We start from the raw sequence: 27,496 nt of genomic DNA on the forward strand, positions 1-27,496 counted from the left end.
ACGGTCGAATGCTTTATCTGTAGCCATTCTGCGTTTTTGCCATTTTAGTGCAACCTGTTGTCTCGATGCAAGAGTCAACAGATCTTCTGATACGCCGGTTCTGCTTTTGATAAAAGATCTTGCAGTGAACGTCTTGTCTCAAGTATTTGTCTTGAGATATCTTGATAAGCAGTTGGCATTCTACCGGTAGATAGATTTATCCTCTGCTGGTTTGAATAACCAGTCGATAGGCTTGTGACTGCAACCGGTCGAGAGACAAAGGCGGTTGACAAGCTTCCGGTAGATAACTTGAAGGGTTTAGACGGTTGCGGTAGGAGTTGTAGTAGATTCCTGAAATACAAAATATTGGCAGCACATTCCTATACAATGAGTTGTTGTTTGTTATCACCAAAATGTCGGATTCAACAATTTCCCCCTTTTTGGTGATGACAAAACTTAAGTGCTCCAAAAACAATATGAAAGCATTAAAATGAACTTCATTGAGAGAATGAATTTCATTAATTACAATAAGCATTCTTATTATACCTACTGAAGAAAAACAAAATGAGATACAACTGCGATAAGTAAAGAAGAGACAAGTTGTTCATCTTTTGAACCAACTGGCTCCTCCTGACCTATCGCTTTCTCTTCTTCTTCTGTCGGCTTCTTCCTTTCTTCTGGATTCTTCTTCACGTCTTCTTTCCTCTGCTGCTCTTCGTTGCTCTTCTTCCCCCCTTTTTGGCATCACCTTGGTTGAGTCGAAGGATGATCTCAGTGAGTTGAGTGCCAAGGCAGGCTTGCATAGTATCAATTTTTGCATCTAGTTGAGCAATTAGAGTAGCTTGCATAGTGTCCATCCGATCATTCAACTGCCTATGAAGGCGGTTTTTGGATCTGACAACTTGTTCGGAGACGGTAGAGAGCGTTTGGATTTGAGTGCGATGATGGGCAGTGATTTCTTTGGACAGATGAGCAAGGTCTCTAGACACGGTCTCAAAATGCCGAATCATCGTCGTGCGTGAATTGTCAACCCATGAGGATGTGTTTGTGATGGCTTGTGAAAAGGATCGAACTGTTTGCATGAGCTCATGAAGCCTATTCATCAATGTGTGATCCAGAGCTGCTGCCATGGCTTCAATATATGAGTCATCAGTCTAAAGCATTTGACGCTGTGTGTCATTCCTTGGTGAAGCCGGGCCAGACTCAAGATGATGTGATGCTGGTGATCTGGCTGGAGAGCTAGCTGATGGACCTTCTAATAGTGGTACAGTTGGAGATGTAGGGGTCTCGACTGCAGCCAAGATGGTTGGTGGAGTAGCAGGATCAGCACTCGGTTCATCCATTAGGAGATCTTCCACAAACTTTTCAGTAGATGGAGACGGTTGAAGTGCTGGGTCAGCATCAGTCACTGGCTGTTCTGGAGGTGCAAGTGATACAATAGTGCTTGGTATCTCTGTTGGGGGCACTACTGCTTCACTGCTGCAAGGAGCCTCTGTCATAGAGGTGACAGGAATTTCTTGTTCAATCACTTCTAAAAAATCTTGTAGACGACTGGGAGAGGTGTGAGCGGTCGCCACTGGAGATGAGTGAGCAGTCACAGCTGCTTCCGGTTGAATTACTGCTTGGACTGCGGTTGAGGCGGGGTCGACCGATGAAGATGCTGCCACACTTGATCTTAGAGCGGATGATTGAACAGGTCAGCAGTGATGAGACCGGTCAGAATCCCATCTGAAAGAGTAATAGCAGAGACGTCTTCTTCACCCTGATCTTGGGTAAGAAAAGTCTTCATCATCACCTGTGCTTCCAGTCCATAAGCCTGTATACAAGCTGCTGAAGCTGTCGTCTTTACGTTGTTAAGAGCTTGGACGTGCTGAAGTAGTTGAGTGATTTGACGTAGACTATTCTGTAGTCCAGTCAAAATCACAAAGTCATCGGTGGCGGTAGGACTCTTGGATTTGAAGTTCTTGACACGCTCATTAATCAACATAGATATCAGGCTTCCTCGAAGCTTCAAATCGATGAGCTGTCTTCTTCCCAGAGCCTCCACGATGTCTTCAGTGTCAGCAAAAAGAAACATCTTCTGCTCAATAACGTTCAGAGCTTTCCACTTAGGAAATATTTGAGCAAGAGTCAGGTGAGTACGGGAATGATGCCATCTGTCAAAGCGCTGTAGGTGACGCTTGACAGTGCGGAGAACGTGAGAGATGATCAAGTTGAGCTCTACAGTAGCTGCTGGTTGAGTCTTAGGTGAGTAGATCATCACACCTTTCCCTTTGTCCTTGGGATCAGCGAGAGTGACCTTTGGAGTTGATGAGGCACCTTCCCTGATTATCACACCCTTGGTAGGACGTGGAGCAGTAGTAGCAGTAGTGGTAGTAGTCTCGACCGTTGGCAGAATTGGTGTTGGAACGGTAGGAGCAAGTCCAGAAAGGGACTTTAACTTCTTGTGCTGCCTCTTCTTCTCGCCTGCAGGTGTGGATGGCACAGCTGCTTTGGAGACAGAAGGAGATGACTTGCTGAAGGCTTGAATCAGTGGAACTTTCTCACGTGATTCTTCTTCAGAGTCAGACTCTATGATAAGTTGATGCTTGGCAGATTTCTTGGTATGGGCTGGTTTGGCCGCTACTGGGACTGTTGAAAGCGATTGAGTGACAGCAACAACACTTGCGGTTGAAGGCAGAGTGTCGATCGCAACCTCTTTCTTGTTCAGAAACTTGAAGATTGTAGACTTGTTGAGCCATTTGGTGGGATGCAGAGGCTCAGTCTTGGAGAAGTCTACTCCAAGGACGCTCAAGGTGTGGCAAATTTGCAGAGCAAATCCCTCGGATTGCCCTTTTCCCCTGATCATTTCACATAAAGTAGTGAACAATATGTCTGACCAGTTGATGTTGATTTTGGAGGCGATACAAGCCATGTATTGGAATTTCTCCATCGTCACCTTGTCGTACGATCCAGCCTTGGCAAGAAGATTCTTGGCCACGATGTTGGTCAATAGCCTAAATGGAGCTTTAAGAGATGTCTTCTGAGCGGCAGTTTGATTGGAGCATCAGTGGTTGAGAATTTCTTCAACCAGTATGAGCAGTTACCATCGGGAAGATCCGCGCATTTTGTCAAACCCCTGGAGGGCAGATCAAATGTGCTGGCGAAGAACTTTTGATTGAAGGAGTAGGACTCTGTCCGGATCAAGCATTTGACAGTCCCATGCTCGATTTGAGCGGTTGCAAAGAACTCCTTCAAGACAGGCAGATCGCAGATGGCGCTGCTTCCCAAAAACTTCTTCAGTCCAGAGGCTTCAAGCATGGTGAAGACCTCAGTGATTCCTGCATTGTTTGCCTCAATAACGGAATCAAATTTGATTGCAAGGAAAGTCTTCTGGATCGACATGATAGCTGTAGATAAGAACTCGAGCAGAGAGTAAGCAAAAGCTTGATAGTAATACGATAGAAATTTTAATGCAATATGAAAGCTTTAGCAACGGTGAAAGGTTGATATACGAGTGTAAAGAAGTATATATAGGAACCTATGGGCCATATGGTGATGTCATGAGAAGTATTTTTGAAATTCAAAAAGTTTTGAAGAGTATAATCATCGCGCCCAATCAATGTCATTTGGTTCAAAGCACAAAGCTGCTAGTACGGAGCCTGTCAGAGACTAGCTAAAGGCGGATGATATGCCAACATTTATGGCAATGTAACAGCTAAGCTATTAATGTCATACTAGCAATCATTCCCCCTAAAAACATGCATACTAACTTAGATCTACTAAGCCAAGAATATTTCGAAAATATGAAAACTTAGCGTCCGGTAAAGGCTTGGTGAATATGTCTGCTGCTTGCTGGTCGGTAGAGATGTATTCCAGCCTGATTTCCTTCTTTAAGACATGATCTCGGATAAAGTGATGCCTGACATCAATGTGCTTTGTCCTAGAGTGCATCACTGGATTGTGAGTGATGGCTATGACACTTGTATTGTCACAGTAGATTGGAGCTTCACTCGACCGGATTCCATAATCATTAAGCTGCTGTTGAATCCAGAGTATTTGAGCACAACAGCTGCCAGCAGCAAGGTATTCTACTTCGACGGTCGAGGTAGCAATTGATGTCTGCTTCTTACTTGACCACGAAATTAGTCTATCTCCAAGGAATTGACATGTGCCACTTGTACTTTTGCGATCAATTCTACAACCTGCATAATCTGCATCTGAATAGCCAATAAGATTAAGATTTGAATCTTTGGGATACCAAAGACCCACATTAGTAGTTCCTTTAATATATTTAATTATTCGTTTGGCGGCAATGAAATGAGATTGCTTAGGTGCTGCTTGAAATCTAGCACATAAACAAACTGAATACATGATATCCGGTCGACTGGCAGTCAAATAAAGCAATGAGCCAATAAGGCCTCGATACATTGTTACCTCGACCGGGATTCCCCTTTCATCTTTATCAATCTTGATTTATGCACTCATGGGGGTAGATACAGTTGAGCACTGTTCCATTCCAAACTTCTTTACCAATTCCTTGGCATACTTGGATTGATTGATAAATATTCCAGTTTCAAGTTGCTTCACTTGAAATCCAAGAAAGAAATTTAGCTCGCCCATCATGTTCATTTCAAATTTCTCCTGCATCATCTTAGAGAACTTTGAGCACAACTTGGGGTTAGTTGACCCAAATATAATGTCATCAACATAAATTTGTACTAGTAACACATGATCACCTTTTACAAATTTAAACAAGGTCTTATCGACCGTTCCAATTTGGAAATCATGTTCCAGTAAAAATTTTAGTAATGTATCATACCATGCACGCGGTGCTTGTTTTAATCCATAGAGGGCTTTGTCAAGTTTATAAATATATTGAGGATGAGTAGGATTGACAAAACCTGGTGGTTGTTCAACGTACACCTCTTCTTGAAGTAGACCATTGAGGAATGCAGACTTGACATCCATTTGATAAACTTTAAAGTCCTTGAAAGCTGCATAGGCAAGAAAGATGCGGATTGCTTCTAGTCTTGCAACTGGCGCGAAGGATTCCTCAAAGTCTATGCCTTCTTCTTGTCTGAATCCTTGTGCAACAAGCCGAGCTTTGTTACGCACAACAGTGCCATGTTCATCGAGCTTGTTACGAAACACCCATCTAGTTCCAATCACATTTTGATTTTCCGGTCGAGGAACTAGATGCCAAACATTGTTGCGGGTGAATTGATTCAACTCTTCTTGCATAGAATCAATCCAGCTGGCATCTGATAGAGCTTCATCTATCTTCTTGGGCTCTACCTGAGATATGAAAGCTGCATGCAAGAATTCATTAATCATTTGACCACGTGTTTTTCGAGGAGCAGAAGGGTCACCTATGACCAACCCAGGTGGATGATCTTTGTTCCACCTAAAATAATTCCCTAAAGGGTTGTCATCAATTGGTTGACGAACTTCCTCTTTTACTGGATCATCATTGGCAGGAGGATCGTTATCAACCGGTGGATCCTCTTCTGGCCTTGTTTGATCACACACGGTAGAGGGAACTGGATCATCCTTCTTTGGAGGATATGGATCACTGTCACTCTCTTCCTGTAGATTTGTGTTTTCCAGTCTATGACTCAGATCATTTATGCTCGCTTGAGTTTGTTCTGTACAAAGAGTAGATTCATCAAAAACAACATGAATGGTTTCCTCGACCGTTAGTGATCTTTGATTGAACACTCGATAAGCTCTGCTAACGGCTGAGTAACCAATAAAAGTTCCTTCATCTGCTTTGGCATCGAAAGCTTTCAAATGATTTTTGCCATTGTTGTGGATAAAGCATTTGCACCCAAAAATTTTGAAGTATGAAATATCAGGTTTTGTGCCATTCCAGATCTCATATGGAGTTTTGTTAAATCGTTTATTAATCATAGATCTGTTTTGAGTATAGCAAGCTGTGTTAACTGCTTCTGCCCAAAGCCTTTGAGAAACATTTGAATCAGCAATCATAGTTCTGGCTGCATCTTTTAAAGTACGGTTCCTTCTTTCAGCCACCTCATTTTGCTGTGGGGGATCTAGCAGCTGACAACTCATGCTTGATTCCCTGATCATCTAAATAAGTCATAAGAGTGGTGTTTAAAAATTCAGTCCCTCTATCACTCCTGATTCTATCTATCACAGTAGATTGTTCATTTTGCAAGCGTTTAAAAAGCATAATCAGGTGAGGTGCAGTTTGATCTTTTGAAGAGAGAAAGATGACCCAAGTAAATCGAGAAAAGTCATCTATAACAACAAGAGCATATCTCATTCCCCCTATGCTTCTTACTGGTATAGGACCAAATAGGTCCATGTGAAGTAAATCTAAGCATTTGGAAGAAGACATACACCCTTTATTTTTAAAGGTTGCTCTCACCTGCTTTCCTAGTTGACAAGCAGGACAAACTTTGTCTTTTATAAAATCTCCTTCAGGCAGACCAGAAACCAAATCATGCTTCCTCAAGTTAGAGATGAACTTAAAATTTAGATGATTTAACCGCTTATGCCACAACCAATGTTTATCATGATGAGCAGTAAGACAAGTAGGTGAAGAAATGTGTGAGCAAGACCAGTTTACCTTGTAGGTGTTTAGGTCTCTTACACCGGTCATAAGAGTCTCACCTTTGTCATTTTTGATGATGCAAGTGTGTTTGTGAAACTCGACCGAATGATCATTGTCACATAGTTGACTAATACTTATCAAATTATAGCACAGTTTGTCAACAAGCAACACATCTTTAATAATGATGTTACCATGGATAATCTTACCCTTACCCATGGTTTTACCTTTGGAGTTGTCTCCAAAGCTGATCTTTGGTCCTTTGCACAGCACAACTTCTGTTAGAAGTTCTGGATTCCCTGTCATGTGCCGTGAGCAACCACTATCTAAGTACCAGGTAGTGTCCTTGATAGAAGTGGTCTTCTCGCCCGTTTGGACTTTTAGTACCTGCAAAAAGTGAAGAACTTTTGGTACCCATATCTAGTAGGGTCCAGGTCGGATTAGCCCTTTCGGGACCCACACCTGGAACACCCTTACAGGTTTGCCCGTGTGTGTGTCCAGAAATCTGTGCGGTCGATAAGAAGTAAATGTGTGTGCTTGTGAGGTTGCTGTGTGCTGCTTGCCTTTTTGATCTTTATCAGTTAGCCTGTACCTCTTTTGAACTGGCCTGCAATTAAAGTACTGGTAAGGCTTCTCCTTTGACCATCTTCTCTTAGAGTAGTTAGACTCATTTCATGGCCTTTTGAAATTAGATTGGTTTCCATTTCTTCTTTCATTAGGTTTTGGTTTAATCCAAGTTCCTCTTTGATTAGAGATCTGGGGATCCACATATCCCAGCCCTCTATGCTTAGAGCTTCGTTCGTTAGATACTTTCTGATTTTTGTCAAAGCTGCACTCATCATGTTCATATATCGTGCTGGACCTGACAAATCTTATTTTGTTAAGATTTCCTTTGTCCAGGCTTGACTGAATACAAGATTCCATAGACTGTTCATTTGTTCCAAACCCTAGACCGGTTTTGTCATGTGCTGGTCTTTGGATTTCTTGAATCTTGTCAATGGTTACAGAAGATTTATTCCAAGCCTTAATTGTTTCAAGTAGTTTTTTGTTCTCAGTCAAGGTTGCTTGGAATACTCTTTTCAAGGTGTCATTCTCAGTAGCCAGCAGACTTAGCTTGACCTTAAGACCATCAAGCTCTTTTCGCTGCATGCAGCTTGATTCGCTTGACTTATCTTTTAGGTCAGCTCTTTCTGCCTTTACCTCCTCGAATTCCTTGGATAATGCTTTGTATTCATTAGCCATTTCGTGTAAAGCAGTAACTAGATCACTGTGAGTAAATTCAGGTGAACCAAAGTCAAATACCTCCTCAGCTTCTTCTTCGATGTCAGCCATAAGGCATTCCACCTTTTCATCATCGCTGTCATCTGAAGAGCTTCCGGTATTGGGGTTGTCAGAGTCAGACTCAGCCCACTTGCTTTTGCTTTCGTCTGCTACTAGAACCCTTTGGTCTCTCCCTTTTCTAAACGTCCTCTTGTCCTCCTTGCCCCTTCTTCTTTCGAAGAATTGCTTCTGATCATTGCTCTTAGGCTTGGTGCAATCTGCAATGAAGTGGCCTGGCTTGCCACAGTTAAAACAAGTAGGACCATCGTCTGTATGGTCCGATTTATGATAATTTTTAAATTTAGAATTGTTTTTACGCATAAATCTACCAAATTTCTTGACAAAAAGTGTCATGGCTTCGTTGCTGATTTGCTCAGCTGATCTCTTTGGAGCTTCCTCGACCGGTGGACGCATCACCGTTGAGGTTAAGGCCTTGGTTGGTTGAGAGGTAGATGGTTCATCTTCTGTCCTAAAGTTGAGCTCGAACTCGTAGGCTTTGAGATCTGCAAAGAGATCATGCAGTTCAACCTTGCTTAAGTCTTTTGACTCCCTCATGGCCACTGTTTTGATCTCCCATTCTTTGGGCAAAGCTCTCATAACCTTCACAGCAATTTCACGGTTAGTATAAGTTTTTCCTAAAGCAATAAGATCACAAATGATACTACTGAACCGTTCATCAAATTCAGCCATGGTTTCCCCTGGCTTCATTTTGGCATTGTCATATTTTTGAATGGCCATGGTGAGCTTGTTTTCCTTGGTCTGGTCATTTCCTTCACACAGCTGAGTGAGCTTCTCCCAAATCTCCTTTGCTGTGGAGCATGACTTGATTTTGCTGAACATGTTCTTGTCCAGTGTTTTGTATAGGATGTCCCGGGCCACATTGTCAAGATTGGCCTTCTTTTTGTCCTCAGTAGTCCACTCAGCTCTTGGCTTCTCAATCATTTGTCCTGCACCATCGGTTAGAGCTGGGTTGACCTTCATGATTTTGATAGGACCGTCTGTTATGACATATAGCATGTCATCGTCCTGTGCTACAAGATGTGCCTGCATGCGAATTTTCCAGTCATCATAATCTTCTTTAGAAAACATAGGAATTTTGTTGAAAGAAGTCATGATTTTAAAACTTTAGATCAGCAGTTGAGAAAGGAACCCGCATTGATACCACTTGTTAGGATCGGTTCAGAGGGTAGAGGAGGGGTGAATACACTCTGAAACTTATTTTCTTTCTTTTCAAAATGATCAAGTAAAGTTTAGTTCACTTAATCTGTTTTCTCAACTTCTAAAACGGTTTGAACAACTTAAATAGTGCGGAAATAGTTCAGAGGCTTTAGTGATGCAAAGGCAAGTTATAACACGATGTATGAGCAATATATAAGATAAATATGCAGTAAAGACTAAGACACGATTTATGAAAGTTCGAAGGCTTAATCCTTCTACGTCTCCCCTTCTTCCACTTAGGAAGGAATTCACTAGAAGACTTTGGTTATTACAACGTCTTGCAATACACCCACTTCAGACTTAGGACTTATCCAATGCCTAATCCGAAACTCCTAGATTTACACAGATAAGATTCTCAGTTCTTATCAGACTGGTGGAAGCTTTCAGAGTAGCTTCAAGTCTCTTCAATAATGAATACGGTCCGGTTGAGCTTCTCAAACTGCAGAGCGGTCGAGAGGCTTGGAAACCCTAGGATGATCCTTGAAGATCAGATATGTAAACTGTAGGCGAGGGTTTATTTGAGCAGCAAGTGAATGATCTTGTAAGTGTGCTCAAGTATTGCTTCAGTATATCAGATGAGGACTTCTGATAGTATTCAAGTGATTGAGTTGATTGAGATTTTTCGTGTTGCTTGTCTTCTTGTCACTTCTTGAGCAATCTTCTCTTTATATAAGTCAATCAAAAACGTCTTTATTTTGAACGTTCTGATGCTGCATTGAATGCACATTTAATGCTTCATAAATGCATTGATGATTCTGCATGAAGATCGTACACTTCTTTAAATGCAGACAACTTCCAGGGTCCAAAACTAGTATAAACGGTCGAATGCTTTATCTGTAGCCATTCTGCGTTTTTGCCATTTTAGTGCAACCTGTTGTCTCGATGCAAGAGTCAACAGATCTTCTGATACGCCGGTTCTGCTTTTGATAAAAGATCTTGCAGTGAACGTCTTGTCTCAAGTATTTGTCTTGAGATATCTTGATAAGCAGTTGGCATTCTACCGGTAGATAGATTTATCCTCTGCTGGTTTGAATAACCAGTCGATAGGCTTGTGACTGCAACCGGTCGAGAGACAAAGGCGGTTGACAAGCTTCCGGTAGATAACTTGAAGGGTTTAGACGGTTGCGGTAGGAGTTGTAGTAGATTCCTGAAATACAAAAGATTGGCAGCACATTCCTATACAATGAGTTGTTGTTTGTTATCACCAAAATGTCGGATTCAACAAGTTTTAATTGATAATTGATTAAATGAGTCATCTGAATACCAGTGATCCAAAAATACATAAGTCATAACTAGGGGTGGCAAAAATTTTCGAAATTTCGACCCTTCTCGAATCCCATCTCATTTCCGTCCCGAAAAAATCCCAACCCGAAATTTTTTCGACCCGAACTTTTGGGATTTTTTTCATCCCGATTAATATCGGGAGAGGAATCGGGAATAAAACCTTATCCCTACGGGATTTCCGACCCGTCTCGAAATAATATAATAATATATTTTAATATAATAAGCTAAATATTCTTAGGTTTCATCTCATATAATACTTAATTATGAACTTAATTCGCATAATTTTTATTGTTGGAATGATCAAATTGTAAAATCACGAAATGACATTTTATTTTTGTGTATTTTTTTAAAATAAATTAATAATTTAATTAATTCATATTTATAATTATCTAATTAGAAAAAATATGTAAAACAAGACTCAAGAGATTAATTTAACAATTTATTTAACTAAATTTATTTAGTAATTGTATCCGAACAGTTTATTATAATTATCCGATACATTTTTTTCTTAACAAAATCTAGAAATATTATTCAAAATATTTTAATATTATATGTTTTAAGTTTAATATTTATTTTTATTTATAAATATAAGTTTCTATATAGTATATTTAATAACATAATCACATTTTTTTATTTGTTTGAACAAAATTTTGAATATGGAAAAAAATATTCAGGATTTTCTCTTCCTACCCGACGGGATCCCGAATAGTTGGGTCTCGAAATATTTCGGGTACGGGATCGGGAGAAAAATTTCAATTCTTTTCGAGACAAAATTTGGGTAGGAGGTTTACGGGACGGGTCCCGACCCTATTCCACCCCTAGTCATAACTTGTCAAATCTTCATCCCAATTTAAATGTGCTCTAAAATAAGTTGAGTGGCATGTGCTGGTGTTAGACCTTTCCACTTGCTTTTTTTTTTTATTAAAAAAATAATAATAATAATTAAACCATTACACTAATGAGATTATGACTTATGTATCAATTTCTTATTTTTCTGGGTGGTTTTGAAATTATAACAAGAGTCAGTTAGCACTCAATATTTATCTTAAAAAAATTAAAAAGAACTAATTTAGACCCAAAAAATTAAAATATAGTTTGGTACACCTTGGGTCCTTTGGTTTAAAATGATGGTCAGAAATAAATGATTGCATGTTGGTTCAAGCCTGAGGACTCAACATTTCAAGAAACATTCCACAAATAACATAGACAAAACCGTCTATAGTAATAAACTTAAATATTGAACAAGGACGTAAGAACAATTCCACGTGCAACATTGCAAATACAGCTGTCAAAATGGACTAGATCGTCGAGTTTTTAGTGATATGTTATACTGGCCTAGACGCCTAGTAGGTTTTTTTTTTAAAAAAAATGTTTTTTCTATTTTTTATTAATTTTTTGTGAATTGTTACATCAAGTGTTTTAATTTTAAGTAGCGTTTGATACATAAGATGAAAGTGGGAAGAGACACAAATTTTTACTCATCTCATGTTTTTCTCATTTTTTTGTTAACCCAATGATATCTCATGACCCGGTATGAAATTAGATGTAGGTTTGATGACAAATACCTCTCAACACATGGTATTAGTTGAGGATGAATGTCATATAAGTGAAATTGTGTGAAATTAACAATGGTAATTAAGATAATAAACACAATAATCCTACAAAATAAAAAACATGCAAAACAACATATTATTCATAACTATGTCTTGTTTATCCATATCTCATCATGTTTTTATTCATCTATCGTACATCTCATCCATGATACCAAACGGTATCTTAGAGTATGTATTAGTATCTGATGAGTTTTTTTATGTCTTATATTTTTATTTATATTTTAATAATTAAGTAAATTTCTATTATGTTATTAATATTGTTTGGGTGTATGGTTTTATTCAAAATATGATCAGTGACATTGAAATCTCGTATGACTTGTTTGGTTGTGACATTTGATTATTTGCTAATTGCTATTGTGCGACATTGCTAATGTTTTTTGTTTGAAATATTAAGTATTGATATCATTTTTTGTATTTTATGATTTTTTTAAAAAAAATTGAAGGATTTGATCGCCATGCGCAACTCGCGACGAGACATCAACCCATCAAATTGGTGGGTCACCCCATCCCACTTGTTTGGCGACCAGTGACGGCTCTAGTGGCATGAAAATAAAGATGATAATTTCCTCGGAACTCGCTTGAAGATCCGATATCCAACCTAAATATGGAGGGGTATTGAGAGAATTTTTTTTATCCGATTAAATAATGGTGTAATCGGGAATGGGGATGGAGGCTAGTTTGGTAGCATTCTACTCATATTCGAACTGGATACTTGATTAAATTATTATTATCCTTACTATTTAATAATTGATAAACACCTTAAACTAATTACTATGTCCAAATTAATGTTTAGACTAATTTACACTTCATTAAAAATTTAATAGCATACACCCAATTTGGAGTTCAAAGCCCACGTTATTCTTGCTCGACAAAAACTCCTATAAGACGGTCTTAAGGGTCTTTTTTTTAGACGGATCTCTTATACGAATTATTCATTAAAAAATATTACATTTTATGCCAAAAGTATTACTTAACTTCCCACTTACTTTCTCAATCTTCTTTTTTAACCGACCATCAATCGAGATTTTTTTTAAAAAATAAATCATATTATTCTTATCCCTAAATAGTGGGAGATCAGTTAATTTGTTCTCCACAATGTTATCCCACAACACAAATTCTCCGCTTCTCTTCATCGACATCTTGCAGTTCTTTCTTTTATTTTCATTTTCTCTTCTGTCCAAATTATTCTTCTTACTTCGCAGTCACATAATCATGTCCTCACCTGTATCTATTTCATGTATTTATAATTCTCATATTTTTCTAACCCGCTAGATTTATCTCTTTAATGTTTTTTTTACTAACATTTTGTGTTGAAATCTCTAGGTTGACAAAGGATCGATGCCAGAAATTCATGATTGAATTTCATTCAAATGTTCACAACTTCTTTCGATTTTTCATGATTGGTTAGCATAACGTCCTAGCTAGATTGTTAATTTTTTTTTTAAAGTGCATACTTTCTATTGATTTGGTCGTCGATTGTCGTGCTCCACTCTTTTGTTTATCGGGAATTCAAGTCATCGCTGAATTTTTGAATCTGCAATCAGTTTCCTTTGGAATTGGATTTCTAAAAAATTATCTTTCTTTCATGGATTGTTTTGCTAGACTTTTTCGTTTGCCATCATCTATGGAGGATTCAAGCCATGTAAACTTCGGCTTCGTTTGGTTTCAAAAATTAGGCCAAAAAGTGTTTGGTTGGCAAAAAAATTGCTTAAATAAGCACTTTTTAAGTCAAAATTAGAGCTTTTTCAAAATCAAAAAATTATAACTTAAAAAAATGTTTTTTTTAAAAAATGTCTACCAAATCCAAACGGGGCCTTCGTCTCAAGAATCTTGTCTCTCTTAATGGTAATTTCTTATTTAATTTTTTATTTTTATTCTAATCAAAAGATTAATTTAAAATATTATTTGTTTGGATGTGCAATTTGAACTGAATATGAATATGGTATATTGGCATTTCATGTTGCTGTCATGTTTTGCAAAATTAGGTTTTATGTCTCTCATTTATTATAGCAAATAGATCGATCTTGCATTAGTTCATGCCTGCAGGATCATGTGCATCACTTTTAGGCCGAAGGATCCAAATTAAACCAATTTCTTCACAATCAAACGTTGCAGGATGTATTAATTAGTGAAGTTTTTCTAATATTATAAAATTTTAAGCATGTATCCAATAAAATAACTCAACATCTGATATAATGTGTTTGTGTGGCTTAACATAATTATTGAACGAATTAATGATTTAAAAAAATTTTGAATAAATTTATTCACTCTTGGATATTTGTGCGTAAATTTTTTAAATTAAAAGTACAAATTTCTACTGATTTGGTCATCCAGTGCATTTTTTATAAGAATAAATTTCATTGTAGATATTGTTATCAATAAAAACTTGAACTTTATTGGTTTTCATTTATTTGTATGTTTGGTACACTTTTAGTATGAAATAACTTTTTAATCTTCTGTGTATAATCCAAAAAGTTTAAAATCCGAAAAATATTTGTTATTCCATTCGATTTATAAAATTAAGCTGATATGTTGGAAATTTAAGAATACAATTTTAATTTCAGGGATGGATTGCATTATTGTGTATGTTTGTTTTAAAGAACTACGGTAACATCATGTTGTAATTTATACAACTTTTTAGATTGCGAAGTACTTGAAAGTTGGAAGAGGTGAGCTTCAAGGGCGCATAAGCAGCAGCATTGAAAGAGACCGGAGTAACAGGAGCAGCAGCGGAATTGGTGGTGGTTGCCATGGAAAACAGCGGCGGTCGGCGCGGCGGAGAAAGAGGGCGGCGGCGGCTGCGTGTAGTAGGGTTAGGAAAATTTTATTGGCGTATGCCAGAGAGCTTTGATACCATGTAGAAACTGATGGAATAATATTTCTCTGATATATTAGAATGAATACAAGAATATTTATATACAACTAGAAGACCTAAGAGATAAAAGAAAAAATATAATTACAAAATATACAAAAGATAATATAAAATATATTCCAAGATATAGAATATATTCCAATATATATATCTACAGTCAAACATGAATTTAACCACTGAATAAAGTATATATTATCTTATAAAAGATTATATAGAACGAATATACTTTAACCCTGCTTCTCTTCACTTTACTCATGGCTTGTGTGTGCCGTCCATTATGAAGAATCTTTTATCCGTTTCACAACTTTGTAAATCTAATGACGTCTTGGTTGTTTTCTCTTCCTCTGCTTTTCAGGTGAAGGACCATCGCACCGGGGCAATTCTCCATCAAGGTCCACTTAAGGACGGTGTCTACTCCTGGTCTGAGCGTCCATCGTCATCACCACTGGCTTTTACTTCCTCTGTCGTGTCTCTGCCTGTCTGGCATCATCATTTAGGTCATCCATCTGATCGAGTCCTGCGCCAATTAGTGGTGTCAAAATCGTTGTCATCCTTTAATTCTCCGTTGCGTCAGTTTAATTGTAACTCTTGCAAGTGTAATAAAAGTCATAAATTACCTTTTTATGATTCTTTTCTATCATCCCAATTTCCTCTTGAACTTTTATTTTCTGATTTCTGGACATCTCCTATTACCTCATGTGATGGCTATAAATGTTATGTTATTTTTGTTGATCACTACAGCAAATATATCTGGCTTTACCCTTTAAAACGTAAGTCGGATGTTCTCTCTGTGTTTCGGTGTTTCAAGTTCCTAGTTGAAAAATGTTTTGGTCGTCCCATCCTCACTCTTTACACTGATAATGGTGGTGAATTTCTCGCTCTCAAAGACTTCTTTAGTCAGCATGGAATTTCTCATCTCACTACTCCTCCCCATACTCCCAAACACAATGACTTCTCTGAACGCCGTCATCGTCATGTTGTTGAGACTAGTCTAGCACTTCTCCATCATGCGTCTGTCCCCACTAAGTTTTGGCCCTTTGCATTGGCCACCGCGGTTTACCTCATAAATCGAATGCCCAAACGCAACCTGTCTTACAAGTCCTCTTTCGAGCGCTTTCTTGGTGCCCCTTCCAATCTCTCTAAACTTCGTATCTTTGGTTGTCTTTGCTACCCCTGGCTTCGTCCATATTCTCCTCACAAACTTTCCTCGCGCTCATCTCCTTGTGTCTTCCTTGGTTACTCTCTCACTCAGAGTGTTTATCTGTCTTACGAGCTCTCTTCTGGAAAAATATACGTCTCGCGTCATGTTGTCTTTGTCGAGTCTAAATTTCCCTTTGCCAGTGGTGGTTCTGGTGTTGGCTCGTCTCTGAGTGTGCCGTCTGATCCTCCTATCCCGTCCGAACCACCACCCCTGCCAAACCCCACGGCCGAGCCACCTACCCATACATCCCCCACTCATCCTATGGTCACCCGGTCCAGAAACAACATCTTCAAACCAAACCCACGTTTTGCCTTCGCGGTTATTCCTGACTCCACTGCATCTAAACCCACCACTTATACTTCTGCGCTCAAGGACCCGCGCTGGCGTGCCGCCATGTCTGACGAGTTTGATGCTCTTATTCGCAATCAAACATGGGATCTTGTTCCCTCTGACGTCTCTCAAAATGTGGTCGGTTGCAAATGGGTGTTTCGGATTAAACAAAAATCGGATGGCTCTGTTGATCGCTACAAGGCTCGCCTTGTTGCGAAGGGTTTTCATCAGCGTCCTGGTCTTGATTACTTGGACACTTTTAGTCCTGTGGCGAAACCCACTACTGTTTTCATTCTCATATCTCTGGCTATCTCCAATGGGTGGTCTATTCATCAAATAGATGTTAACAATGCATTCCTGCAGGGTGATCTGGCTGATTGTGTTTATATGGCGCAACCGCCTGGTTTTGTTGATACTTCGCTCCCCGCCTATGTTTGTAAATTGAACAAGACAATCTATGGTCTCAAACAGACACCGCGCACTTGGTACCCTGCGCTTCGTCAGTTTGTACTCAGTGTTGGCTTCACTTGCTCTCTTGCTGACACCTTTCTATTTGTTTTTTGCTCTGGCAACATTACTATGTATCTTCTTGTCTATGTTGATGATCTCATTCTCACAAGAAATAATTCTGGTGCTCTTCAAACCTTCATTGATCGCCTCAGCAGTCGTTTCTCTGTCAAGGATCTGGGTTCCTTATCTTATTTTTTATGTGTGGAGGTTGCTCTCTATGAAGGGGGCCTTTGTCTATCGCAGAAAAAATATCTACTTGATGTTCTCACTCGCACGAACATGGTTGACTCCAAACCAGTTTCTACTCCGCTTGCCACGTCGATGTCTCTGCACCTGCTGGACGGTTCTCCCCCTGCTGATGCTACACTGTATCGTCAAACAGTGGGCAGTCTGCAGTATCTATCTTTTACTTATCCCGACATTGCCTTTGCTGTCAACAAGTTATCACAGTTCATGCACTCGCCTTCTTCCATTCACTGGGGTGTAGTTAAACGTCTCCTACGCTACTTAAATGGTACACGTTCCTATGATCTACTTCTTCGAAAAAGTTTCTCTCTGGTTTTGCATGCCTATTGTGATGCGGATTGGGCTGGTGATCTTGATGATCGCACTTCCACTGGTGCATATATTGTTTTCTTGGGCTCTACTCCTATCTCCTGGAGCTCCAAAAAGAAAGGAACTGTTGCTCGCTCTTCTACCGAGGCTGAATATCGTGTCATTGCCTCTACAGCTGCCGAAATCCAATGGGTTCGATCGCTTCTTCAAGAACTTGGGGTTGATGTTGGGTCCTCCCCAGTTTCTATATCTGTGACAACATTGGGGCTACGTATCTCTGTGCTAATCCTGTTTTTCACTCCCGCATGAAACATATTGCCTTGGATTACCACTTTGTTCGAGAGCTTGTTCAGAGTAATCAAATTCGATGTTCTCATATCTCTTCTTCTGATCAGCTGGCTGATGCTCTAACAAAGCCGTTTCCCAGTACACGACTGCATCTATTTTGTTCCAAGATTGGTGTCTCTATAAGCTCACCATCTTGAGGGGGCCTATTGGAATATATTCTATATCTTGGAATATATTCTATATTATCTTTTGTATATTTTGTAATTATATTTTTCCTTTTATCTCTTAGGTCTTCTAGTTGTATATAAATATTCTTGTATTTATTCTTGGGAATATATCAGAGAAATATTATTCCATCAGTTTCTACAATATATAGTTAAATATTATAACAAAAATTGAAGATAATTTGTGTATGATGAAAGATAATTGTTAATTGTATATCATTGAATTCATAAAACAATGCAACAAAATGAATAGTTTTAAAAATAAAAATGCAATGCATGAATGAACACATTATTAATATTTATGTATTACGTTACACACGCAACGCGCGTGCATCGATGGCTAGTTGTTGTTGTTGTTGTTGTTATTATTATTATTATTATTATTATTATTATTATTATTATATATATATATATTTGTGTGTGTATTTTTATAAATATATATTTATTTATTTACATTAAAGAAATGTTATCTGTTATATGTTTTTGTTGAATTTGATAATTGGATAAAATGAAGAAAATTAGTAGTATCCAATCTTCTGACACATATGAAGATAGAGATGAAAGTTGAATAACCGACAAAAATGAGGACGGAAATTGATATAATAAAGGATGATGACGGAGCATATTGAATCCTATCCGAAACCCTATATAGAGCTAATGATATTTTTATAGGATAATGATGTTGAAATAAACCATTTTGAATATTTGGGATAATTCATTAAAATGTCCCTAATGTTTCTCCTTGTCCCAATTATATCCCTAAAGAATTTCATGGGCTGAATACGTCCCTTATCGTTGTAAATATGTCTCAAATATATCCTCTTGTTAACTCTCTCGGTTTGAATTAACGGAATGAACATGTAGCTCACGTGAGCTTGCACCCCAATTAAAAACCCAATCTCCACACGTTATTTATCTAAGTCAGCCTTAATTCCCAAATCTCTTGTTCCCGATTTCTCTGCAAGGCGTCGCCTTTGCTCCGGTGGTGGGATGCAAGACTTTGTCTCTGCATCACGCATCGGTAAGTTTTCGATGAATGTGCTTTAATATTTTCTTCATTTCATTCATTTAAATGGGTAAGAACCGATCTATTTTGTTGGTGCTTTGGAATGGGATTCATTGGCTTTTACACAGCTTAATGTTCTCAATTATTTGCGGTCATCGGCGGGAGCATGCATTGGTATGTGTTGAATGTATTTACGTTTGATTAAGAAAAGCTTGATTTTTTGAGATTGTGCAGATTTGGATAATTTTATTTTTGTTTGTGTGAATCCATTAAAACTGAGTTCAATGTAGATATGTATATATATATCACTCGAAATCTGGGCTTTATATGTGTAATGTAGCTTAGTATTGTTTATTTTGTGGTACGTGAACATCTTGATTTTCTTGTATGTGCACGTCTGAGATTTATTTCATTCAATGGGCTAACAAGATATGAAGGGCTAACAAGCGGACTGGAAAACACGTCGTATTCATCAAACCGAGAAGGTGAAGAAGGAAGAGGAGTAAATAAGTTTGAAAATGGTTATTTCAATTTCGGTTTTTGATTATTTATTGTATTTTGGAAATAAGTTTGGAAAATTTTGTTGCAACTATAGGGCAGACATATGTTGTATTTGTTGGACGGAACCCTAGCGTTTATAGAACTTGGGAAGAAACACATATGCAAGTTAACAAATTTATCGGAGCCGTACACAAGTCCTATAAAACTAGCGAGAAAGCGGTAACAACATTTACTGCGTTCAAATAGAAACAAACTACTACCTTTACCCATGCTGAGAAGAAACCTTCGAGCTCAACATTCGCATCAAGCTCACCTGTTGCTTCGAGTTCTAGTCAACCTGACCAATCTGATATGGTAGCTAAAATTTTGGATGCACAGCTAAAGTTAGCAAATGAGCATCATAACCATTGTTTAAAAGGCCGCGGAGATGTTAGACGAGATACAACAACAATTGAAAGCTCTCGGTGTTAAAGATGATGCTAAGTAGTAGCTTGTTTCTTTTGTAATGAAAGAAGATGCCAAGTAGTTATTTTTTTTTTTTTTTGTAATGAAGGAAGATAGATGTATCGAGATAAAAATATGTGCTTGTGTTATGTATTCCAAGATTCTGCTACTTATGTTATGAATGATCTTCAAGAATTCCCCAGAAAAATGGTCTGAATTAATTAGTATATGTGTTATAATTGCTTGGGCCGATGATTGAAGTGTGTCTGAGTTGTGTAATGTGATATCTTCATTATTTGTTTTGATAGAAAAATGGACAAGAATGTGATTTAGGTTATGGCTTTTGTGAATTAAATTTGATGGAATTAGTCACTGAGTTTGACTTCACCACTACCTATATATCTCATCACAAAGGGGAAATGAATTAGGCTTCATGAAGAGTAAAATATGGATTTTCAGAAAACAGTGAAGATCCTTCTTACAAATAATGAAATTGAAAACAGTACATAACACCAATAAAGTTTGAAAACAATACTTCACCAACGAAGTCTGAAAAACACCAATTCATTATCCCAAAACAAAAATGCATTACAACTACTGAAACTCCGCAGCTCACTTTGGTTTGGGATCTAGCCCAACTGCTGGTAACAATTGTCCATCATTCTTATTTTTAAGAAAGCATGTGTCAACACCAACTAGAGGTCTACATGCATTCTTAAATCCTTCTTTGCATGCAGAAAAACAAACGTACATACGCTAAAACCTTGGACCATGTTGAACCTCATTTCGAACCACTCCATTATCAATAGCCACTCTATTGTCTAGCATTTCGACATCATGATCAATGTGACTATAAAAAATTCTATCATCTTCTTCAAACTCATACCCACTGTCATGAAAATTTTCATCGTCCTCATCATCATCTGATCCATTTCCATCAACATCTGATTCACTTACAATCTCATCTGATCCACCGACTGCTACAATTACTCAACTAACCTCTTCTATATATATCTCCACTTCATAGTTATCTGAGATGTATTTTTTAATGGCCAACACATCATCGGCATTATCCAATATCGACCTTTGTTCGAATTAGGTCCCAATTTGTGCCAAAATCGAAAGTTCTCTTTATCTTTGAGTATTTGCACCAAATACCCTTGTGAAATATTAAAAATACACACTTCTCCCATATAAAATTTTAATAGGCATCTTCAACTCTGACTTTTTATAAAACTAGCACACGCCCCTTTATATGAGCTATTGTTGCACACGCATACCTCATGCGACTGGACAAATATTTTGATTTTTTTTGCACCAAATACCCCTGTGAAATATTAAAATTGCATATTTTACCCCTTGAGAATATGATTTTTAAAAAATTTCAATCCATAAGATCCAATTATAAATATTTATCAAATATTTACATTTTATAAATTTTTTATTTTTATTTTAAATTTATTATTATTAATTAATTTGTTTCTAAAAAAAATATTATTACTTTATCTTGATGTCATTATTTTATTAAACTTACTTCGTGCTTCCAACTTTTCCATTAAATATGCATTCATAAACAAAGATTTAAATACGTAAAATTATAAAAATATTAAACTTGTGAGACCCTGTTTTTAATCTTCTAAACTCGATTAATTAAACACAAACGAACACGAGGAGCCGCGGAAAAGAAATCAAAATTTTTTTTTTTTCAAAAAAAAAAAAAAAAAAAAGGAAGGCCGCGCGGCCGCGCATGGCACCCTGCCCGGGAAGGAACGGGCTGCACGACGCGCTGCTCCTGCTGCTAAAAAATAATTCCAACGCACGACCAAAGCTCGGGGGAGTGAAACGATCATTGCTCTAACAACAAAATCATGCATTGGTACAAAATTCCAGTAACATACAATACAATACTAATAGAGTTGTTCAACCGCTCAACAGAGTAGAACATACATCGGTTCTAAGTTCCATAATCCAAAATATTATACGATGCAAGTTCAAATACAAATTCGACTTCCACAACAACAAGGTCTCACTCTATCAACTCATCCACATAGCCATGTGATCTCTGACTCGATTCTGCCCCACCTGATGCCAAGCACACATACAAAGACAAGACAACAGCCGGATAAATCTTGTGAGAATACAAATCCCAGTAAAAGAGACAAAACATACATATCACTTAAAATATCAAACATGATATATGACACAACCAGTTAATAATTCCAATGGCATATCAATAATTCCAAATCAAAATGCATAAAATGCAATGCATGTCTTTAAAACAAGGATTATAAAATCTGGATAATCACAAGATAAAGGTTCTCTTCTCTCAATTGGGATCCCGAGGATAGAATATTACCAACACACTGACTCTCCCGATCAAGGTGGACGGTGTATATTTTACTCCTCTAGACTCTGGGCACCTATAGAGAGTGTTTCTCGACAATTGGTAAAAATCTGCTAACCAATGTCACTCAACTATAGTCCACAGAATATCTAACTCTTCTGGACCTCTCTTGCCCGCAAAACAATGGTAGTTTGCTCAATATGAATACAATTGCAAATCAAACAACAAACACATAGACTTCAAGTAGCATGCACGTATGTGATTTCTTCGGGACTCTCGAATATAACTCCGATTCGAGAACTCGTCCCATTTCAAACGATGTCGTCTCTTACCTATTCTTTGATTGACGTAGCTACAAACCGGACAAGCTACAAGCACAAAAGACTCAATCAAACATCATTCGATTCAAGTCAAAGAATAAAGTAACCTCGATATCAAACCTCGATCAATTCGTCAACGATTTGAATTCTGTAATTTCTGGACTCCAAAATCTGCAACTGAATCTGAAAGGAGATATAAAAGAATTCCAATGTCAATCCATCCAAATCAAACCATTCAAACTCAATTCCAACTCCTAAATCCAAAATCTCATCAATATAAACGATTGATATCCCAAAACTCAGACTGGCGGCATAACGACTATAACTGATCAAACCGGAAATACAGACAATATAATATCAATCCAATAAACTCAAATCCACCATCAAACAATCAAAAATGGCTCAACCCAACAAATCTCCAAAACCCAAATTTTGAATAATCTACCAAAAAATCAAAACAATTCCGAACGACGTCCAAATTCAAAACCGAAAGAGAATAAACAATCAGAACTCTGCCAAAAATAACATACCCAAAAACCAATCGATTCTAACAATATCCGAAAAATGGAAAGTGTCCGATCAAAGATAAACTTACACTATAACGGAGCTCTCGTTGCCGTGATCGCTAATCTGCCTTCAGAATTAAATTCTAACAGACGGATCGAGCTCGGACTGAAATCCCAAAGCTTGGAAGCTCACGTTAATGGAGGAATCGGCTTGGGAGGCGTGGGGAAGAAGGAGAAGATGAAGACCCACGCCTCTCTCTCCTATTATATATATAAGACCAAGTCAAACATGCTATAAATATCTAACAATTTTTATTTTTGCATTTTAGTCCCTGAAAAATTCGAAATTTGCAAAAAGGATCCTGATCAAAATCAAGTCGGCTCTTGAACTCTCTAATCTCCGATTATCTCAAATAAAGTTAATTAAGATAAATTCGGGGCATTTCAATTCTCCCCCTCTAAGAATAGATTTTGTCCTCGAAATCAAAACGGTTCAATCTTATAATAACGAGATAGAGCCAAAACTGCAATAAAGATTTTTCTCTCAAGACTAACTCTGAATTTGCTGATCCACACAAACTCTGTCCTTCTAACTGCTTCTTCAATCCGTATCTGCTCAACTGTACAAACACAACTGAAACGGTTTGGCTATGGGGCTGCTACTCTATTCGGTCATACTCTGAATCAGTCATCTCAAGCAACTTGTCATCTCAACCAATCCGGTCTCATCAGCTAAAGAGCAAAAGAAATTCTGATCTGGTAACCCAACAACGAGAATCTGGTGATAATCTGCATCAAAGGACGGAAAACATTACGTGAAAACTAGAAAGAGACAGAATGAAACAAGTCTGTAGGATAGATCGCCCATCATCTCCGGACTCTTATGATATTCAAACAATCTCAGAGACGATTTATCTCTCTTCTCATTTCTGACAAATCTTTCTAAAATTCGGAGTCTTCAGAATTATTCGATCTTTCCGATCAAAATACAAAAGTCTGCATCTAAAATCTGAATACTTCGACCGCTAAGTCCAAGTCCTCTTCATTTTTGACACACAATCGTCAATCAAAGAGAAATACCGATAGTAGATAAAATAAAAAACATATCTTTCGGCTTAGAGCAACAGCTGCTGCATTCGATATCTTCGAAAAGAAAGGATTTCCAATCAGAAATTCCTCAGTACTTCTAATCATCTTCTCTTTCTTATACTCAGTCTGTACGGCAAAAAAGATTATTACTACAGCTTCCAACATCAGGGAAGATTACGGAAATTTCCACATAAGAAAAGCGATACAGATCTTCTAATCAATAAGATCGCGACGAGATCAAAGTCCAGATTCAGACATTGAGTCTCGAGCGTCTTCAGCTGTCTCGATGCTCAGGCTAATAATTGATTCTTCCAAACACGAATAAGCCTCAAATCTCAATAAGAATAAATGCAATGCACCGTAAGGTATTCAATACAGAAGAATAAAGAATTCGGAAGCGCTGGTCAATCTCTTATTCAAATCTTTACGAACTGGTCTCATAAGATTAAGTCCAGACATAAGAATACCTCCTGCTGAGTAATCGGCTTATGAACGATAAGAATTTCTCACAGAATCTGCGATAGGACTCAAACATCTTCAAATTCTAGGTAAAGACATTGATACAGATCAATTCGTATTGTCCCGGTCTTGAGGTGATCAACAGAAATTCCACCTCCAGATAACATGGTTGAGAAGAACAACTCAAACCAATCAAAATTTCGACGTCGGTAAAATAGCATAACACTGCTCGGCATGCAATCAGCGATCATCAACCAAGAATCTAAAAGATTAGTACAATTCTTCAAACGGATGTGAAATCCACCGATCGAATACTTACGAATTCATCTAACATCTCTGATAGGTTCAGTTCAAAGGGTCTATAAAACTGAAGCCGAGTTTACAATTCAAACGGTACTACAACAAAATCAAAGCGGCCATACCTCATTCCGAATCCACTCTTCCATACCTCTTTCTTACTAACTCCCAACTGATGATGTTTGATCTCAAGTCGTTGCTGAAATTATCCTCATAAATCAGAGGCAATCTCGGATTCTCATCTGGAAATACCAGCAAACTCTATAACCACTGATTAATCAACTAATTCGGGCTATATACTAGGACCTCAACTTCATACAAAGAGAATTCCTCCGTACAACTCCGAAATTAAGCGGTCACACGACAGACGATAGAAACTACGGAATGCAAAAGCTCAAAAAGGCGGAGGATGCATCATAGTAATATCCTTAGTTAAGAAATACGGAGCGTAACAGAACTATCAGAATAAGAGCATAAAATCATACTCAACAATTACCCGCTGTGTCATCATCGGGTGCAACACAAGTCTGCGGATCCTCATTGAGAGCAAGATTCAGCGTCTGCTAAATCGGAGGTTGATTCATGATCGCAGAGCCTCTAGGCCGATTCTGGTGCGGCGGCTGAAATGAGTGAACTACACGAGCTTGTCCCTCATGTTGAACCATCGGTCTAAAAGAACTCCCCGACTGAGACCCAAATGTATAACGCTGAGGACATCTCCTAGCAAAGTGTCCTGGCAGATGGCAGATATTGCAGCATCCAGAAATTCAAAGACAATGCTCGCTGAGGTGTTGACCTCCACAGTTATTGCAAGATACACCGGAAGATCCTGAACTACGTCCGGAACCAGACTGTTTCGATCCACTGGAGCTAGAAGAACTACTCCCATACTTCTTGAATGATTGTCCTCTCGGTTGCAAAATACCTCTAGTGGTACTTCCTCTGTACACGGTCGTTTTTTGGAACGAAATCTGCCTAAGAAATTTAGCTTTGAACAAACTCCACAAAACAACCAAATCTTGATTCTCTAATGCCTTCTTCCTTGAAATCCACCAACTTTTGGCAGTCCCTTGCAGTTGGTACATAACTAACCGAATTCTACGGTCATCGTTGTATTCCAGAGAATCAAATAACTGGTCGATTTCTTCTAACCAATTTACACATTCCACTGCACTCTCTGAACTTCTCAGGGTTGGGGGATTGAAAGGTCTGGAACCTCATCAACAAGGCTTCCATCGGCGTTGGAGTAACGTCCATTCTTCGATCGCAGAACAACCTCGTTCAATCGAATTTCGATACGAAATGTTCCTGTTCAAAATTTATCGAGGAACACATATTTCAAATTCGAGAGCATTAGGACACAACATCTCAATCTCAACTCAATCATCTCGTGTCCATAATCTCTATTTAATAATTTTCTTCTATCTCAGAAATATTCAGTTGCAATTGAGACACAATTACAGTTTATATTCCAGATAATTCTTGCTTCACAAAATAAACCACAAAATCATGCAGTTCAAATGATCTTCACATAATAAAGCATGCTCGCATGGTATTTAAATAATTCAATTAAATAACTCAATCACATGCGAGAATTCAATCCATGCGGACTCGATCTACCCCGCTCACTCTAATTCATTCCAAGAAACTTATCGCTCTGATACCACTTAATGTAAGACCTCGTTTTTAATCTTCTAAACTCGATTAATTAAACACAAACGAACACGAGGAGCCGCGGAAAAGAAATCAAATTTTTTTTTTAAAAGGGAGGCCGCGCGGCCGCGCCTCAGCTTGGTGCGGGCGCGCTCGGCCTCCTGGCCGATGCATGGCCGCGCCCTAGCGAGGCGCGGCCGCGCATGGCGCCCTGCCCTGGAAGGAACGGGCTGCGCGGCGCGCTGCTCCTGGTGCTAAAAAAATAATTCCAACGCACGACCAAAGCTCGGGGGAGTGAAACGATCATTGCTCTAACAACAAAATCATGCATTGGTACAAAATTCCAGTAACATACAATACAAGACTAATAGAGTTGTTCAACCGCTCAACAGAGTAGAACATACATCGGTTCTAAGTTCCATAATCCAAAATACCATACGATGCAAGTTCAAATACAAATTCGACTTCCACAACAACAAGGCCTCACTCTATCAACTCATCCACCTAGCCATGTGATCTCTGACTCGATCTTGCCCCACATGATGCCAAGCACACATACAAAGACAAGACAACAGCCGGATAAATTCGGTGAGAATACAATTCCCAGTAAAAGAGACAAAACATGCATATCACTTAAAATATCAAACATGATATATGACACAACCAGTTAAGAATTCCAATGACATATCAATAATTCCAAATCAAAATGCATAAAATGCAATGCATGTCTTTAAAACAAGGATTATCAAATCTGGATAATCACAAGGTAAAGGTTATGTGGGGACCTCGGGTTGCTAATCTCATCTCAAGGGGCAATTAATGAATAATCATCAACAAAGTATGATAATTAAATCAAGCCTCAACATAATCAACAAGCACAACCTCTTGCTCGAGCGAGAGCTACTCGGGTTGTCACACCCATGGCTC

General features: G+C 38.2%; 1 long non-coding RNA gene across 1 annotated transcript; it reads left to right on the plus strand.

Annotated features, from left to right (window-relative positions):
- The first annotated feature begins 13,085 nt into the window (after positions 1-13,085).
- Positions 13,086-15,429, plus strand: LOC140872284 (uncharacterized). The gene is made up of 3 exons (XR_012147779.1): positions 13,086-13,815; positions 14,612-14,782; positions 15,198-15,429. It is a non-coding gene; the product is annotated as an uncharacterized lncRNA (long non-coding RNA).
- Positions 15,430-27,496: the final 12,067 nt, after the last annotated feature.

The sequence above is a fragment of the Henckelia pumila genome, unplaced genomic scaffold (genome assembly GCF_033568475.1).
Source record: "Henckelia pumila isolate YLH828 unplaced genomic scaffold, ASM3356847v2 CTG_461:::fragment_3, whole genome shotgun sequence".
In the NCBI taxonomy this organism is placed as follows: Eukaryota; Viridiplantae; Streptophyta; class Magnoliopsida; order Lamiales; family Gesneriaceae; genus Henckelia; species Henckelia pumila.